At 34.9% G+C, this 20,538-nt stretch overlaps 1 non-coding gene across 1 annotated transcript; it reads left to right on the forward strand.

Moving 5' to 3' along the window:
• Nucleotides 1-4,184: 4,184 nt before the first annotated feature.
• Nucleotides 4,185-4,258, forward strand: TRNAT-AGU (transfer RNA threonine (anticodon AGU)). The gene has a single exon. It is a non-coding gene; the product is annotated as a tRNA-Thr (tRNA).
• The last annotated feature ends 16,280 nt before the right edge of the window (nucleotides 4,259-20,538 follow it).

Below are 20,538 nucleotides of genomic sequence, written 5' to 3' on the forward strand. Positions count from 1 at the left end.
CAAGCTTGCTTTCCTAATTGACATGGCCTGTACACATGGTTCACATTCTTACATATTTTGGGCACTCCTCTCACAATCTCTTTGATGGTTATCTTAGTTAGGTCTTTAAAGTTCATGTGACCTAACCTTTGATGCCACAAGTCAAGATTAGTTATGATGGCCAAGTGACAAGTAAGATTATTAGTGGTAACAATCCCATAGCAATTATTAGATGTGCGAACCCCATGCATGACAGTATTTCACTTTTTATCCAAAATTTCACATTTATTTTTTGAAAATAATACTTTATGATGAGAATCACACATTTGACTGATGCTCAAAAGATTAGCTTTAAGGCCATTAACAAGCAAAACATTTTCCAGCTTAGGAAGACTGGCCACACTTATAGAGCCCTTACCGATGACTCTAGAAGTTCGACCATCTCTAAAGGTAACAACTCTTCCTTCATATTTCTCAAGAGATGTGAAGTAGGATTTGTCATCTAACATGTGACGACACCCACTATTAAGATACCACATATGAGAGTTACATGCTTTCGATGCAGTGTGAACAACAAAACATGTAAGGTCACTCTTTTTCACCTATATCTTTTTAGTTTTCACAAAAGCGGGACTGGTAGTCTTGGTAAAGGTCTTAGCGTTGTGAACGCTATTATGTGTCTTACTATTCACCCTAGACATGTAAGGTTATCTCCTAACACATGAAGTATTAGAATTTCTAAGGCACCTCACCAAATAACTCATAACAATAAGGGCAAATGTGGCCATACCTACCAACCTACCATAATGATGACAAACGAAAACAGGTTTTACCTCTCTTTTGTTGATTATACCCCCTTTAGGTTGATAGAGAGATTTATCATCCTGTTGAATCTTCAGCTTTCCCTTTTCTTGAGTCTTGATGTCATGGGATGTAGAGGCCTTCCCCTTTTGCAGTGTTGCATCACCATAGCCTATCCCACTTTTGTCACAACTCATCTGTTATGATTTGATGACGTCTTCCAGTGACTTTGACCTTCTATTCCACATGTTAATTGTGGCTCTAGCATCTTTGATGTCTTTCTCTTTCTGACTTACTAGCTCTTCCAAGGCAACTTGTGTCAACTCAAGGGATTCAATCTTCTCACCGTATGTGGTATAGATTTTGAGAAGTTCATTTCTTTTGGTCTCACAAGTTAGAAGCTTTGCACAGAGATCTTGTCTATCACTTGAGATCTTGATGATATCCTTTGTAGCTGCTGAAATCTCTTCCTTTAGCTTGACATTCTTACTTTCACATGCTTGAGTTTGATATTGAGTTTGTTATTTATCTTGGATAGGTTTAGAGATTCACTGTATAACTTTTCATAGGCTTGTTGAAGTTTGTCACTATCAATCTCAACATTGTCTTCCGAGGTTTTATCATCTTCTTTTTGTTTCTCTTTCTCCTCGAGCGCATCCAGTCGAGCAACTAAGGCATGAAGATTACTAGATAGTTATGAAGAAGACTCCTCTTTCATGGAACTGCATAAGCACTTCCCATGCTTTTTTGGCATACTTGTAGTAAGCAATCCGTTGTTATTCTTCTTCAGAAATTGCTTCACGGATGGTGTTCAGAACTCTTTCATTGCTCTCCATATCAGTTTTTTCAATATCATTCCATTGCTTTGTCGGCTTGGCAACCTTTTGATTGGTGACCTGATCGATTACAAATGGTGCTTCAACATTCTCTTCAATTGTGCGCCAACCTTCAGGATCCCAAGCTCTGAAATAGACTCTCATTCTACATTTCCAATACATATAATTGCTTCCATAGAAAGTACGAGCACGAGGCACACTAGGACCACGAGCAAAACCGACCAACTTTGAAATTGGTTAAGTGAAACAAGAGTAGAATGCCATGTAAGTATTATCTCCGTCTTCACCAGATTCAGTTCCTTCTGTTTTTGCTCTAACCTGCTTTAATCATCCCAAGTCACTGTGTACACTTTCTTCTGGTTCTTTTTTTAAGGACATTCGAGTGCTATATTCCCAAACCCTTGGCATTCATAGCACTTGACTCCTTGTCTTCTTAAACTCTTCTTCTCAACTTTTGGAGCGACTTTGGGAGGAACATTTTTGAATTTTTCATTACCTTTTTCTTTAGAACTAGAGTCCTTGAAATTAGGCTTCTTTTTCTTTATTTTTTTTTTTAAAACTAATGGGTAAACATAGCCGTCATTTCAGACTCTAGATCAATTTCTACCTTAGGGTTCTTAGCAGTCTTATGAACACTAGTAAAAGCCACACTATCTTTTTTTTTTCTTTGAAATCTGATGGGCTTCATAAGTCTGCAGGTTTCCAACCATCTGATCAAGCTTGATGTTTTCAACATCCTGACCCTCCTCTATAGCTGTCACTTTTGATTGGAACCTGTCAGGGTAAGGACCTCAAAATTTTACCAACAACTTTAGATCCAGGAATTTTTTCACCAAGTGTGAAACATGAATTCACGATGTCACTAAGTTTGGCATAAAAATCATCAAATGTCTCATCATCTCGCATAAAAAGAGTTTCAAAAGAAGAGGTGAGACATTGAAGTTTTAATCTTCTAACAACAGTAGTACCCTCGTGAATAGTTTCAAGAATGGCCCAAGCCTCTTTTGCTACCTCACACATACAAATACAACAAAACTCTTCTAGTTTGACGGAGCAAAAGAGAGAATTGAGCGCTTTACTATTCCAACTTGAATTTTGATAATCAATTACGCCCCATTTATCAATTAGTTTGGGGATATCAATACCATCAATGGTAATAACAGGTTCACTCCACGCATAGATAATAGAGTGCCAAACTTTTTCATCAATAGATTTTAAAAATGTCCTCATACGAGCTTTCCTATAAGAATAGTTTGTCCCATCAAGTAAAGGAGGTCTATGGGTCGAGTTACCTTCGCGAATTGAATCCATGACACGAATCACACAAAATCACACTCCTATAGTTTTATTTAAAAACACAGAGTGACCCGCTCTAATACCAATTAAAAAACCTACATGATTCGTGATTCGTAAAAGATTTAATCGCAACAAGTCCCAAACAACTAAAATCTACAATCTAAATCATCTAGCATGTATGAAAGAGATTTAGATTGTTGTTTCAAAATTGACAAATCAACACAAACGATTGGCTACCCTCATTTTACAAAAATAATAAAGAAATCTTTTGTAAAATGAAGACTTTTAGGTAATTTTATAAATTTTAGTTTTAACTAAATAATACCACCACACTATTACACAAACAAATACACTTGATCTTACATTTCCAATTTAATGTTACCACATTAATAATTTCCTAACTCAATCCCACCGTATTCATAATCACATCCAACCTAATTCGCCAAATAAACAAGGCCTTAAGGATCATTATTTGGTCCGAATACAAACCATTCTACAGGCTTTTACTTGGTCTAAGGCATCGTTTGGGAACATGTTATTTTAGTAATTTTTTGACTTTGTACAAAAAGATGTACAAAAAAGTAGAGATAGTGATGTAATAGCTTATAGTGACTTTTTAGCTAAAATGTATAGTTAACAAATGAGACCTAAGTCTATGCCCAAGTCGCCTGGTCCAACTCAAGTGAGGCTTAAGCTAAGGTGGACCTAGGATTTGAGTCCCAGCCCATCAACACACTCATTGTTCCAGTTTGTTGGTTTGTTCATGCACTCAACAAAAAAATACAAAAATATAAAAAAAATTCCAAAAATCTCTCAGCTCATCAGGCTAAGCTCCCGTTGGCTTATTTATCGGCTTGATAAAAAAAATGAGAAGATAGAAAGGAAAAATTTTCAAAAAATAAGCATGAATATCTCAACCCACAAGGCTAAGCTCGTAAGGCCTTCATTGGCCCGTTTGTCAAGGCTTGAGCTTGAGGTTTTGATCACAATTTACCCATTACCAAAAAAAAAACATGTTGGGTTGAGTACATGAGCAAGCTTAAGAATCATTTTCACAACTTGACATAACCCAACCTATGTAGACACTTATGATAACAATGACATGAAATCTATAAAAAGCATACATAACAACTTAACCAAAAAAAATTACATAACAACAATTTCACAATAATAAAATCGTAACTAATAATAAAATTAAAAATAACCCAGCTGGAGAACTGGATCTTATTTTGTATGTATAAGAATTATTATTTTTTAAAAGCCAACAGTACAGCTTTTGTAGCTCAGTTGGTTAGAGCACCGGTATAGTAAGTGGGAGGTCTTGAGTTCAACTCTCAACGAAAGCAAATTTCAAGTTTTCCAATTTTATTGTGTGATTCAATGTTCTGCGAAATATATTGCTCCCTTTTTTTTTTGTTTGAAATTTTTAATTACACTGAAATATTAGTTTTTTGGTTTTTTATTTTATTATTTTTTGGGTTATTATGGAAACATATAGGCAGTCATCTAGGATATGCAAATTGATTTAAAACCCAACTAAATAGATTTTTCAGTATTGCTTTGTGCTTCAATTAATTGAAATTGAAAATAAAAAAGAGGCTAGGAAAGTATACGAGGAGGAAATATCCGTCGCTCTCTGTACACCTTGGGTCCAAGCTCCGCGTTATTTTGAATGATGTCGTTCAACTTGAGAACAAAATGACGGTGAGCTACCCAACAGGTGTGTTGCCGGAAAACCCTTCCGACGGTCAAATTAGTACACTTGGAGAAGAAGATAGAGCCAAAAGAGACAAAAGAGAGATAGCTCTGATAGCAAGAATTCCAGACCTCCTGTATGGAGGCGCTGCGCAGTTTATATAGTTTCTGCACGCACTACCCTGCTCGTCTTTTCCTGGACACGTGGATGTGCTATTCTCTCACTGCCTTACACATGTATGTGTCAATACTGCCAAACAACATCGACAAAACAGCTTAATGGTATTGACTTGTATGAATGGTGGAATCTCCTTTTCGCACTCTGATTGGGTCACGTGACAATTCTCGTTGAGCTATCCATAACCCAGTTTGACCTAGCTCACCAATCCTGACTAATCTTCTAGGCCAAGCTAATAAACCAACTTGGGTTCGCCACATTCAATTCACTTCCACTTGTTCGTTAAGGCAAATCCCGCTTGACCTCAGTGCATAGAAGGAACATCTAGCCCAATTGAACACACCATCTAGCTTGACTCATGATTTGAGCAGCCAGCCTGGTCCTACATCCCGAATCTAGGACTAGCTCAACCATGCGATCCAGATCTTTGGCCCAGACCACAATTAGCTATGTCAGCTTGGTTATATAGTCTCGCAATTTGGCCTAAGCCCACACTAGCTCAGCCCATTTACTCGGTATAAATCCCCCTCTCAGAAAGCATGATTTCTAACATCACATTTAGATTTGAAGCAATGTAACTCTCTTATATTGTTAATGAATTTATATATATTCACAAAATTTTAATACTAAACCATTACCCCCCCCCCCCAAAAAAAAGACAAGCTAAATCAACTAGTTTTAAATCTTAACAAGAGAAAACCACAGCTCAGAGTCCACCTAAAAATCCCAGACCTGCACTGTCATACCTACTTCCAGCCTGTTCTTCGTCATAAATGTGTTCCACCCGATCACTAGACAGTAATTTGAGGTATTTTTCAATTTCCACTGCTTTAGATTTACATTATACACTTCACAATTCTCATCTGCAAGATCAATTAGCTTTACCGCTATCCCTCCCCGCCCACGGAGCAAATCCTTTTCCTCATTGCTGAGAAATTCCATATTTTTGATTTGTCTTAGTGGCATTGACAGACGACCCTAACTAGCGGTAACGTCTGTGCTGTAGATTTTCTTTTAGATCACCAAAACTGCGTTAGGAACCTCTCGATCTTTATGAAGTTGGCTGCTGGTCTAGTACAACTACTACCCTTTCATCATCATCATCATCTCTATTAGCACGACGCTGCTTTGAACATCCAACCTTTTCATATTTTCGTGAGCATGTTGCAGGATTAGATACTAAGGACTAGTCAGTATTAAAGTTGATTTCTGATCTTTTTCCCTTTTCCTTGTCGAGTGTAAATGCATCTATTTGCAATCTTTGTCCAGAATTATTAACAGAACATGTAGCAGCAGCAACAATGCCATTCTTCGATCCCTCTATGTCGAGAGAGCTAGAGATACTGCATACTGTTTGTGTATGAACATCGTCAAGAAGTGGGTTATTTTTGACTTTGTGTAACATAAACACAGTGATCTTGTATAAATCAAGATCACTGTTCTTGATGAATGGCCATAAAACCTTTAATTTAGTCTCAACTTTGAGTTTGAGAAGATTCTCCTTTGTATCCTTTACCTTATGAACAAATTTACACAAATCAATACTCGACTCATTGTTGGTCTTCGAGGAGGGATCATTAACACTAACCTCATCATCATCATCCATCTTAAAGAAATCATCATCACTACTGAACTTAACATCATCCTCCATCTTCATCTGCCTTTTCATTATACTTGAACACAAACACAGTTTGGATCTTTGCAAAAGATTATTGGCAAAGAATGATTTGATAGAAGAACTGTTTGTTGTGAGTTGGAGAATGAGAGGTGAAATTTGTGGGATATTCATGTACATATTTATATACAGTAAATATTATACCAAATATGAAATCAAAGAGATTATAATGAAAAGGGATTCCAAAATTGTAATGAAAAGGGATACCTAAACTAGAATGGAGTGGGGATTAGATGACATTATATGATTGGCAAAGTGTGCTCTTTTTTTTTTTTTTTTTGGGAACATGGCAAAGTGTACTCAACAGTGTCCCTATGGAACTGTTATTGTACATTACCCCTATTTTTAAGGGTGTCCAAATTTCAAGGAACTTCTAACACCATCCAGCACCATGTCCTAACGACCTTGTAACTCTTCCCTCAATTCAATACCCAGTTCTCTTAAGAGTTAATAAATTTGATTTTTGTCCGAGCTTGCTTTTGCTTCTTATAATTGGCTTTCCAACAAAATCTAGCTACGACATTTGTCTTTTTTTTTTACTTGCCTGTCTGAATGTATGCAAAATTTGTCTCAAATTCTTTTTTTTTTTCCAGCGTTTCATTGGCTTTCACTACACAAGATTTTAAATCCTGTTGAGCAAGCACAGTAAAGTATAATTCTAGCTACAACCGAACTATACCAATACCGATTAAAGTAGTAATCTCATTAAAACAATCTAATTGGACTCATAAGAACGACAAAATGGTAATGTTGGCGATTCAATTTCAAGAAATATTCTCTTTCTTTTCGCCTTTCCGATATCAAAAAATGGCACATATCTGCAAACCATTGCACGCTCAGAGGAACCGGCTATGACATAAAGGAATTGGGAGCCATGCCATAACATTAAAAGGTTCAGGATGGAGGCAACTGAGAATTGGCTGATTCTGAATCACATGACATTTAAAATTAAAGCTCAGACAATACAATTACTGATAAAAGGTGAAGTACACATATTAGACATTTTGTGAATAACTAATAAGAAAAATATACTCAGATAAATAACTATACAAAAAGTCTCTTTTATGTATAAAATAAAAAAAAAAACAGCAAATAATCTTAGTTGATTTTTAATAACTTCTACATTCACTTGAGCAACTACAACTCTAATGTTTTTTTGCCTAAATCCTCTTCACTTCAACAAGAGTGAACCACAATTTTGAGCCCAACTGAAATGATGAAAGTTATACAATCATTCCTTTGCACTGTTTGTTGCTCTCCAGAACATTATTCCAACTTGTCGTTGGATTATAAGTTGAATTCACTTTGCCTATTTTCTTAGGCATGTCCCACTTCTTAAGAAATATATCAGATTCCTTTCTTGACTGATCAATTAATTTGGCTACAATGGATGTCTTATGCTTTCCAGTTCTTGTTTCGAGCAAGTCCTTCTGTTCTTGCGTGAGGAATCCATTATCAATTTGACTCAATGGCAAAGATAGATGCCTGTGATTATGGTTAGGGTCTGTGCTGTACAGTGACTTTTCAATCACAAAATTCAATTCAGTACCATTCAGACTTTCGATGTGATTTTTGAATTCAGCAGGCAATTCTGGTAGAATTGCAGGTGCCTTTACAATCATCCTCTTCTTTTTTCTCCTGACCTTTTCTTTATTATCACCATCATCATTATCACTGTGCCGTCTTTTCAAAACAAAAGACTTGTCTGGCAGCTTCAACTTGCATCGAATTTTTATAGGCTTCTTTGTCATCGTTGCCTCAACCTCTGATATATGATTGACCGAGACTATAATAAAACTCTTCTTGTTGTAGCACTCTGATCTTTTCTCTTTTGGGATTACAACAGATTTTCTAAATGGTGATCTTGCTCTGTCATCACCATCATCATCATCATCATCATCATCAATAACAAAAGAACATGGAGAAGCAACACCATTCTTCTTCGAGCCCTTTCTATCGACAGTGGTAGAGTGAGTATGGTCATCATCATCAAAAAGTGGCTTATGGGTTGAGTTGTGTGAGTTAGACATAGTGAGCCCATATTAATCAACATGACTGTTATTGGTGAATTGCCATAACACCTTCGATTTTGTGTCATGGTCGAGTTTAAAAAGACCCATTCTTGAAACCTCTATCTTCTTATGGTATTTAGACCAATTAGAGGGATCACCATTATCTAACATCAAGATGTCAATAAATTTAGACATAAAAGAAGGATTATCAACACCCATCTTTCTCTTCTTCCTGGTGTTGTTGAATATATGAACAATAACACACCAACACAGAGAGACAGAGAGTGATTGATAGAACAACTCTTTGATGAAATTACTGGGATACCTATGCTTATCTATGTAATGTACATGTATATATAAAATTCAATGGACAACTAAACTAGAGTAGACTAGACTACTAGGGACTGAAGTCTCCAAATTGGGCTTGAACCGAATCTTCAAAAATGGGATTTTGGAGATTTTCTCAATCTTCTGATTAATAATAATAACGCTGTGTTTTCAGTTTATCCACACTAGGCTTGAACCGAAGCTTCAAAAATGGGATTGTGGAGATTTTCTACATATTCTGATTAATAATAATAATAATGCTTTGTTTTCAGTTTCTCCGAACTAGGGTTGAACCGAAGCTTCAAAAATGGGATTTTGGAGATTTTCTCCATCTTCTGATTAATAATAATAATAATAATAATAATAATAATAATAATAATAATAATAATAATAATAATAATAATAATAATAATAATGCTCTGTTTTTAGTTTCTCCAAAAGGCTTGAACCGAAGCTTCAAAAACGGGATTTTGGAGATTTTCTCCATCTTCTGATTAATAATAATAATAATAATAATAATAATAATAATAATAATAATGCTCTGTTTTTAGTTTCTCCAAACTAGGCTTGAACCGAAGCTTCAAAAATGGGATTTTGGAGATTTTCTCAATCTTTTGTTTAATAATAATAATAATTATGCTTTGTTTTCAGTTTCTCCGAACTGAGCTTGAACCGAAGCTTCAAAAATGAGATTTTGGATCATTATTAACAGAATATGTAGCAGCAACAACAATGCCATTCTTCGATCCCTCTACGCCAAGAGAGCCAGAGATTCTGCATACTATGTTGTATGAACATCGTCGGGAAGTGGGTTATTTTTGGCTTTGTGTAACTCAGAGACAGTGATCTTGTATAAATCAAGATCATTGTTCTTGATGAATGGCTGTAAAACCTTCAATTTAGTCTCACCTTTGAGTTTGTGAAGATTCTCCTTTGCATTCTCTACCTTATGAACAAATTTACACCAATCAATACTCGACTCATTGTTGGTCTTCGAGGAGGGAGGGATCATTAACACTTACCTCATCATCATCATCCATCTTAAAGAAATCATCATCACTACTGAACTTATCATCATCCTCCATCTTCCTCTTCCTTTTCATTATTCCTATACACAAATACAGTTTGAATCTTTGCAAATGATTATTGGCATAGAATGATTTGATAGAAGAACTATTTGTTGTGAATTGGAGATTGAGAGGTGGAGAATGAGACGTGGTCGCTATGGAACTGTTATTATACGTTACCCATGTTTTTAAGGGTGTCCAAATTTCAATGAACTTCTAACACCATCCTGCACCATGTCCTAACGACCTTGTAACTCTTCCCTTAAGCTTTCTTTTCAAGTAATATTATCCTCTGTATATAGCTATTTTTTTTCCTTTTCAAAATACTTGCATTTGAGCTCTATGTTTCACTAACTACACCTTCTCCTTGATATCTCTTGACCTGTAATTGTTATTCCCTATTGGCTCCTGGAACTACAATCCCTGGAGAATGAGCTTGACATTGTTTTGGAACCGAAAAAACTTGCCGCCTTTTCCTTTTCACCTCCCCAAAAAAACATTGTTTTGAGATACTATAAGGTGCAATACTTGCCTTTTGTTCATAAACAATGATAATGTCATATAAGAACGTGGTTTCAATGACACAATAATAACAACAAATATAGCGATCCCGGGTTTACCCTTGTTGTACAGTGATCCGGACATGTGTCCGTGGATGTTGGTAGTTGTTTATTATCTAGTTTGCATCCTCTTTACTTTGTTTATTGAGTTATAGGATGTGTTGGGCAGGTTTGTTACAGGTTGGTTGTGTTTGGGAGCCTAGTGTTGCTGCCCAGATTTTTGGACCTTCGCTCGAGCGAGGAGTTGGTCGCTCGAGCGAGAGTTGAGTTCGTGTCTGGTGGGTCGAGCCAGAGTGGCTTCGCTCGAGCGAGTGATGGCGTCTGGTTCTGGACCTGAGAGTTATGTTTCCTGGCTCGAGCGAGCTTTTCGTGGCTCGAGCGGTCTGGTTTGTTCTTCGCTCGAGCGAGAGGTCTGTCGCTCGAGCGTGCTTCTGGTTGCAGACCTGAGGGTTTGAGTTGTTGGCTCGAGCGAGCGTTCTTTCGCTCGAGCGCACTTTTGAGTTTTTGGCTCGAGCGAGTGATTCTTGGCTCGAGCGAGAGTTTCTGTGTCTGGTCGCTCGAGCGACCAAGTCTTCGCTCGAGCGAGCGTGTTTTATATCAGCGGACAGTAGCGTTTTTTAACATCACTTTTTCACCTTTTCTTTTTATCAAACCCTAGATCCGAGACCCTCTCTCTCTAAACTTACACTCTCTCTAAGAATTGATCTCCCTAGAGTGTGAATCTAACCTAGGGCCTTTGTTAAAAAGATAGAGGGCGTTGAGGGCTTTGATTTAATCTGAAAAAGTTGGGATTTGGAGCACGTTGATCTTCGAGTCTTCATCTCCTTTTTGGCTCAAACTTCGAGGTAGGGATATCCTACTCCTCTCTATGGATTTTGTCTTTAAATTTTGGTATTTTGAGATGTTGGGGTTGGTTTGGTAATTTTGTGAAAGTTTGGGTCTTTTGTGTAATTTTACTAAAGTTGGGGTTTTATTCATAATAAACCTAGATGCATGTTTGGAATAGAGAAATGGAATAAATGTTAAATCATTGATGAAAATGGGACCTAAGGGTTGAAATGTTAATTATGGGACTTGACCTAATTACATTGTTTAATTAATTTGGATAATTAATTGTGAGGAATGAGGAAATGAAATGTTGATTGAATATCCATTGTGTATTTATTTTCTGTATAGAAATAACTGCTTTGGCTATCGGTGGAGGATAGTCGTGATTGTTGTAGACAATGCATGATGATTAGGCAAACGAAAACCAATCAATGGAATGTGTCATGGAATTTGACGGTTGATAGAGTACATTAATTATATGTATTGGGTAATTGTATATAGAACCAATGTGTTTGTATACGTTATGTGTAGAGGAGGAGATGGGGGATGTACTCCGCGGTTTAGGGGAAGATAGGGGATGTACCTCTAAACCGGATAGTGTTGGGAGAAGATAGGGGATGAACTCCGCAAATACAGCTCATATGCTTGTCTAAAGAAGTGAAGATAGAGCTTATATGCTTATATTTGTGATGTGTGGATATAGCTTTTATGCTTATCTGTGGATATTGTTGTTATACATATCTGTTGTAGAATGTGGATATAGCTTATTTACTTATCTGAGAATGTGGATATTGTTGTTATACATATCTGTTGAGCATGTGGGTAGTGCTTATATGCCTATCTGTTGAAAAAAGGGAAATGAAAAGTAATTGGGACTTGTAAGTCGTTTGACATAAATATATGATTTATGTGATTGTATCAGTGTTGGCCATCTATCAATTGCTAATATTTTAGTCATTGTTCATGGTTGGTTCAGTGTATTTCTACTGGGCTGTGGCTCACCCTATATGGGAATATCATTTTCAGGTGCAGGAAGCATGCCACCTCCAAGGACATAGCTTGGGAGGCTAGAGGCGGACATAATGTCGTCGTCTTACTTTTTGATGTATTGCATGTAATTCAGGCCAAGGGCTTAATGTGTAAGAGTTAGTACTCTTGTGTTGTAACCAAGGGTTAACTTGGAAAGCTGTAAGCCCTTAGGGCATTTGCTTTTGTTGATTAACATGTAATACTTATGTAATGAAATTCAGAGAAATGAAAGAATGTGGAACTTTTGAATATCAATGCATGTCTTATTTTTTGGGTTTAATGTTATTATTTTGAGGGCGTTACAACAAAAGAACAAGTACACGTATACATGGTTTGGCGAGATGCCAATGTCTACGACGGAGCAAAGATCAAAATCTACTACACACAATAAATACTATAAGAGCCACTCTGCAGTATATTCCCAAAATCATATAAATTCTTAACGTTGTAATTTTCTTGCAATTATTTTTTTTTTTAAAGGTTAGTTGCTTACACAAGTTGATTTTGTGGGCTAATATTGTGAAGCATGCATGAGCAACGAGACTTTGTGTCCTCTATTCAATACCCAATTCTCTTAAGAGTTAATAAATTTGATTTCTGTCCGAGCTTGCTTTTGCTTCTTATAATTGGTTTTCCAGCAAAATCTAGCTACAACATTTGTCTTTTTTTTACTTGCCTGTCTGAATGTATGCAAAATTTTTCTCAAATTTTGTTTTGTTTTGTTTTTTTTTTTTTTTTAAGGTTTCGTTGGCTTTCACTACACAAGATTTTAAATCTTGTTGAGCGAGCATAGTAAAGTATAATCCCATCTACAACTGAACTATACCAATGTCGATTAAAGTAGTGATTTCATTAAAACAATCTATTTAGACTCATAAGAACAATAGAATGGTTATGTTGGCGGTTCAATTTCTAGAATCTTTCTCTTTCTTTTTCCCTTTCCAATATCAAAAAATGGCACATATCCGCGAACCATTCCACACTCAGAGGAACCGGCTATGACAGAAAGGAATTAAGAGCTATGCCATAACATTAAAAGGTTCAGGGTGGAGGCAACAGAGAATTGGCTGATTCTTAATCACATGACATTCAAAATTAAAGCTCAGACAATACAATTACTGATAAAGGGTGAAGCATACATCTGAGACATTTTGTGAATAACTAATAAGAAAAATGTAATCAGATGAATAACTATATAAAAAATCTCTTTTATGTATAAAATAATAAAAAAAACAACAAATAATCTCAGTTGATTAATAACTTCCACATTCACTTGAGCAACTACACCTCTAATGTTTTTTCGCCTAAATCCTCTTCACTTCAACAAGAGTGAACCACAATTTTGAGCCCACCTAAAATGACCAAAGTTGTACAATCATTCCTTCGCACTGCTTGTTGCTCTCCACAACATCATTCCAGCTTGTCATCAGATTATAAGTTGAATTTACTTTGCCTATTTTCTTAGGCATGTCCCACTTCTTAAGAAATATATCAGATTCCTTTCTTAGCGGATCAATTAATTTGGCTTCAATGGATGTCTTATGATTTCCAGTTCTTGTTTCGAGCAAGTCCTTCTCTTTTCTCGTGAGGAATCCATTATCAATTTGACTCAATGGCAGAGATAGACACCCCTAATTATGGTTAAGGTCTATGCTGTATAGTGACTTTTCAAACACAAAGTTCAATTCAATACCATTCAGACTTTCGATGTGGTTCTTGAATTTAGCAGGCAATTCTGGTGGAATTGCAGGTGCCTTTACAATCATCCTCTTCTTCTTTCTCCTAACCTTTTCTTCATCATCACCATAATCACCATCACTGTGCCGCCTTTCCAAAACAAAAGGCTTGTCTGGCAACTTCAATTTGCATCAATTTTTCATAATCTTCTTTGTCATTGTTTCCTCAGCGTCAGACATGTGATTGACCAGGACAATAACAAAACTCTTCTTGTTGCAGCGCTCGGATATTTTCCCTTTTGGGATTATGACAAATTTTTCCAATGTTGATCTCTCTCTATCATCACCATCATCATCATCATCATCATCATCATCATCATCACCGTCGTCATCAACATCAATAATAGAAGAACGTCAAGAAACAACACCATTCTTCTTCGAGCCCTCTCTGCCGATAGAGACAGAGTGGGTATGATCATCATTATCAAAAAGTGGCTTATGGGTTGAGTTGCATAACTCCGACATAGTGAGCCCATACAAATCAACATGACTGTTATTGATGAATTGCCATAACACCTTCAATTTCGTGTTATGGTCGGGTTTAAGAAGACCCTTTCTTGAAACCTCTATCTTCTTATGGTATATAGACCAATCAGAGGGATCACCATTATCCAACATCAACATGTCAACAAATTTAGACAAAACCGAAGGATTATCAACACCCATCTTTCTCTTCTTCTTGGTGTTGTTGAATATAAGAACAATAACACACCAACACAGAGAGACAAAGAGTGATTAATAGAACAACTCTTTGATGAAATTTGTGGGATACCTATGCTTATCAATGTAATGTACATGTATATATAGAATTCAATGGACAACTAAACTAGAGTAGACTAGACTACTTGGGACTGAAGTGTCCGAAATGGGCTTGAACCGAAGCTTCAAAAATGGGATTTTGGTGATTTTCTCAATCTTCTGATTAATAATAATAATAATAATAATAATAATAATAATAATAATAATAATAAGCTATCTTTAGTTTCTCCGAACTAGGCTTGTACCGAAGCTTGAAAAATGGGATTTTGGAGATTTTCTCCATCTTTTGATTAATAATAATAATGCTTTGTTTTCAGTTTCTCCGAACTAGGCTTGAACCGAAGCTTCAAAAATGGGATTTTGAAGATTTTCTCCATCTTCTGATTAATCATAATAATAATAATAATAATAATAATAATAATAATAATAATAATAATAATAATGCTCTGTTTTCAGTATCTCCGAACTGGGTTTGAATTGAAGCTTCAAAAATGGGATTTTGGATCATTATTAACAGAATATGTAGCAGCAACAACAATGCCATTCTTCGACAGAGCCAGAGATACTACATACTGTGTGCGTATGAACATCGTCAAGAAGTGGGTTATTTTTGGCTTTGTGTAACATAAACACAGTGATCTTGTATAAATCAAGATCACTGTTCTTGATGAATGGCCATAAAACTTTTAATTTAGTCTCACCTTTGAGTTTGAGAAGATTCTCCTTTGCATCCTCTACCTTATGAACAAATTTACACCAATCAATACTTGACCCATTGTTGGTCTTCGAGGAGGGATCATTAACACTTACCTCATCATCATCATCCGTCTTAAAGAAATCATCATCACTACTGAACTTATCATCATCCTCCATCTTCCTCTTCCACGTCATTATGCCTGAACACAAACACAGTTTCAATCTTTGCAAAAGATTATTGGCAAAGAATGATTTGGTAGAAGAACTGTTCGTTATGAGTTGGAGAATGAGAGGTGAAATTTGTGAGATATTCATATACATATTTATATACACTAAATATTATACCAAATATGAAATCAAAGAGATTAGAATGAAAAGGGATTCCTAAATTGTAATGTAAATGGATACTTATACTAGAATGGAATGGGGATTAGATGGCATTATATGATTGGCAAAGTGTGCTCTTTTTTTTTTTTTTGGAACATGGCAAAGTGTACTCAACAGTGTCCCTATGGAACTGTTATTGTACATTACCCCTGTTTTTAAGGGTGTCCAAATTTCAAGGAACTTCTAACACCATTCGGCACCATGTCCTAACGGCCTTGTAACTCTTCCCTTAAGCTTCCCTTTCAAGTGATATTATCCTCTGTATATAGCAATTTCCTTTTTCTTTTCAAAATACTTGTATTTGAGCTATATGTTTCACTAACTGCACCTTCTCCTTGATATCTCTCGACCGGTAATTGTTATTCGCTATTGGCTCCCGGAACTACAATCCCCGGAGAATGAGCTTGACGTTGTTTTGGAACCAAAAAAACTTGCCCCCTTTCCTTTTCACGTCCCCAAAACAACATTATTTTGAGATTCTATAAGATGCAATACTTCCTGTTAGTTCATAAACAATGATAATGTCATATAAGATCATGGTTTTAATGACACAATAATAACAACAAAAGAACAAGTACACATATACATGGTTTGGCGAGAGGCCTATGTCTACGACGGAGCAAAGATAAAAATCCACTATACACAATAACAACTATAAGAACAACTCTGCAGTATATTCCTAAAATCATATAAATTCTTAATGTTGTAATTTTCTTGCTATTATTTTTTTTAAAGCGTAGTTGCTTTTTTTATTTTATTTTAATTAACCTGACACAAGTTGATTTTGTGGGCTAATATTGCGAAGCATGCATGAGCAACGAGACATTTGTGTCCTCAATTCAATACCCAGTTCTATTAAGAGTTAATAAATTTGATTTCTATCCGAGCATGCTTTTGTTCCTTATAATTGGTTTTCTAGCAAAATCCAGCTATGACAATTGTCTTTTTTTTACTTGCCTGTTTGAATGTATGCAAAATTTGTCTCAAACTCTTTTCTGTTTTCAGGATTTCATTGGCTTTCACTACATAAGATTTTAAATCCTGTTGAGCAAGCACAGTAAAGTATAATTCTTGCTACAACCAAACTATACCAATGTCGATTAAAGTAGTGATCTCATTAAAACAATCTAATTGGACTCATAAGAACGACATAATGGTTATGTTGGCGGTTCAATTTCAAGAAACATTCTCTTTCTTTTTCCCTTCCCGATATCAAAAAATGGCACATATTCGCGAACCATTGCACGTTTAGAGGAACCGGTTATGACAGAAAGGAATCGAGAGCCATGCCATAACATTAAAAGGTTTAGGATGGAGGCAACAGAGAATTGGCTGATTCTGAATCACATGGCATTCAAAATTAAAGCTCAGACAATACAATTACTGATAAAAGGTGAAGTATACATCTGAGACATTTTGTGAATAACTAATAAGAAAAATATAATCAGATGAATAACTATATAAAAAACCTCTTTTATGTATTAAATAATAAAAAAAATAACAAATAATCTCAGTTGATTAAGAGCTTCTACATTCACTTGAGCAACTACACCTCTAATGTTTTTTCACCTAAATCCTCTTCACTTCAACAAGAGTGAACCACAATTTTGAGCCCACCCGACATGACCAAAATTGTACAATCATTAATTCGCACTGCCTGCTGCTCTCCACAACATCATTCCAACTTGTCCTTAGATTATAAGTTGAATTCACTTTGCCTGTTTTCTTAGGCATGTCCCACTTCTTAAGAAATATATCAGATTCCTTTCTTGACGGATTAGTTAATTTGGCTTCAATGGATGTCTTATGATTTCCAATTCTTGTTTCAAGCAAGTTCTTATCTTCTCGCATGGGGAATCCATTATCAATTTGACTCAATGGCAAAGATAGACGCCTATGATAATGGTTAAGGTCTGTGTTGTACAGTGACTTTTCAATAAAAAATTCAATTCATAACCATTCAAACTTTCGATGTGATTCTTGTTGCAGCGCTCATATCTTTTACCTTTTGGGATTATAACAAATTTTCCGAATGGTGATCTTTCTCCATCATCACCGTCATCATCATCATCATCAACATCAATAACAACAGAATTTGGAGAAACAACACCATTCTTCTTCGAGCCCTCTTTGTCGACAGAGACAGAGTGAGTATGATCATCATCATCAGAAAGTGGCTTATGGGTTAAGTTGCGTAACTCAGACATAGTGAGCCCATATAAATCGACATCACTGTTATTGATGAATTGCCATAACACCTTCAACTTCGTGTCATGATCGGGTTTAAGAAGACCTATTCTTGAAACCTTTATCTTCTTATGGTATTTAGCCCAATCAGAGGGATCACCATTATCCAACATCAACATGTCAATAAATTTAGACAAAAATGAAGGAATATCAATACCCATCTTTCTCTTCTTCTTGGTGTTGTTGAATATAAGAACAATAGCAGACCAACACAGAGAGACAGAGAGTGATATATTGAACAACTCTTTGATGAAATTTGTGGGATACCTCTGCTTATCAATGTAATGCACATGTATATATAGAATTCAATGGACAACCAAACTAGAATAGACTAGATACTTGGGACTGAAGTCTCCAAACTGGGCTTGAACCGATGCTTCAAAAATGGGATTTTGGAGATTTTTTCAATCTTCTGATTAATAATAATAATAATAATGCTATGTTATCAGTTTCTTCGAACTGGGCTTGAACCGAAGCTTCAAAAATGGGATTTTGGAGATTTTCTCAATCTTCTGATTAATAATAATCATAATAACAATGCACTGTTTTCAGTTTCTCCGGACTGGGCTTGAACCGAAGTTCAAAAATGGGATTTTGGAGATTTTCTCAATCTTCTGATTAATAATAATAATAATAATAATAATAATAATAATAATAATAATAATAATAATAATAATAATAATAATAATAATGCTCTATTTTCAGTTTCTCTGAACTGGGCTTGAACCGATGCTTCAAAAATGGGATTTTTGAGATTTTCTCAATCTTCTGATTAATAATAATAATAATGCTTTGTTTTCAGTTTCTCCGAATTGGGCATGAATCGAAGCTTCAAAAATGGGATTTTGGAGATTTTCTCAATCTTTTGATTAATAATAATAATAATAATAATAATAATAATAATAATGCTTTGTTTTCAGTTTCTCCAAACTGGGCTTGAACCGAAGCCTCAAAAATTAAATTTTGGAGATTTTCTCGATGTTCTGATTAATAATAATAATAATAATGCTCTGTTTTCAGTTTCTGAAATTGGTGTGTTAGTGTACTTTGGACATTGAATTTGTGTGGTCTATGTGGGGGTGGAACAAGAGAAAAGGTGAGGGGAACTAGAATTATAATTGTAATTGGACACATGGCATGGAATGATTGGCAAAGTATGTACTCATAGTACTGTAATTGTAGGTTTTGTGTTTTTGGAACCCTAGTTTTCAGGGTGACTGAATTATGATTATAATTAGAATGGAGTTCTAACACCTTCCCGCCAAAACATGTCCCCAGTCCTAAGGAGCTTGTAACTCTTATTACCCAAGCTTGCTATTAGAGTAATATAAAAGTATCTATCAAAATCATATCACATAAAAAACCAAATCTTTTGTAATCTTGCTGCTAATTTGTTTTAGTTTTCTCCCTTGTTCTTGACAATCCAAACAAAACAAAAATAAAATAGGTACGGTGAATTACACTAACACTCCTTATAGTTTAGGATTCATGTCATTTTGGTCCTTAACTTTTTAATTATAATACATTTGACCCTAAATTTTGAATCTTATTCCAAATAAAGACAATTGAAGATACCATTACTTAATTTCAAGAGCAAAATTGTCAATTTGATCAAATATAAACTAATTTAACAAAAATAAATATAAAAAAAATTTTAATTTTTTAAAAATTATTTCTATCTACCAAAACTAAAATTATGTAAAATTGTTAAATCTTTTAGACATTTATTTATTTTTTTTACCAAATTAATTTTTATTATGTATTTGAATGATGATCATGTAATGAGCGGTTATTAGGATTTTAATATGTAATTGATATATTTAATATATAAAATGTTTTTAGTTTTGGATTTTTTGATTTAATGGATTGGTTTAATAATGATATCAAAGTTGTTGCCATATTTGACTTTTGGAAAAATAAAAACTAATTTAATGGAAATAAAAACAACCACCAAGTACATGATCATCATCCAAACACATAATACAAATTAATTTGGTAAAAATAAATAAATAAATAAATATCTAAAAGATATCAATTTTACATAATTTTATCTTCAGTGGGTAGAAATAATTTTTAAAAATTTGAAAATATTTTTTGATATTTATTTTTTTAAAATTAGTTTATATTTTGATTTTTCCCTTGAAATTAAACAATAGTATCTTTAATTGTCCTTATTTGGAAAAAGATTCAAAATTCATGATCAAATGTGTCATAATTGAAAAGTCAGCTATCAAAGTGACACGAACCCAAACTATGTGAACCGTTAGTGTAATTCGCCATTTGTCTTAAGTAGGACTGATTTTTTGATTTTATTACTTATTATGAGGAAGAAAAAATATTAGAACAATATAATATGACTCAAATAAATTAATAATTAAATTGTTTAGTTCATCCAAAACCAAACCAAAGTGTAATAGATCAAAACTAATT

The sequence above is a fragment of the Camellia sinensis genome, chromosome 7 (assembly GCF_055761805.1).
Source record: "Camellia sinensis isolate YWXY chromosome 7, ASM5576180v1, whole genome shotgun sequence".
Lineage (NCBI taxonomy): Eukaryota > Viridiplantae > Streptophyta > Magnoliopsida > Ericales > Theaceae > Camellia > Camellia sinensis.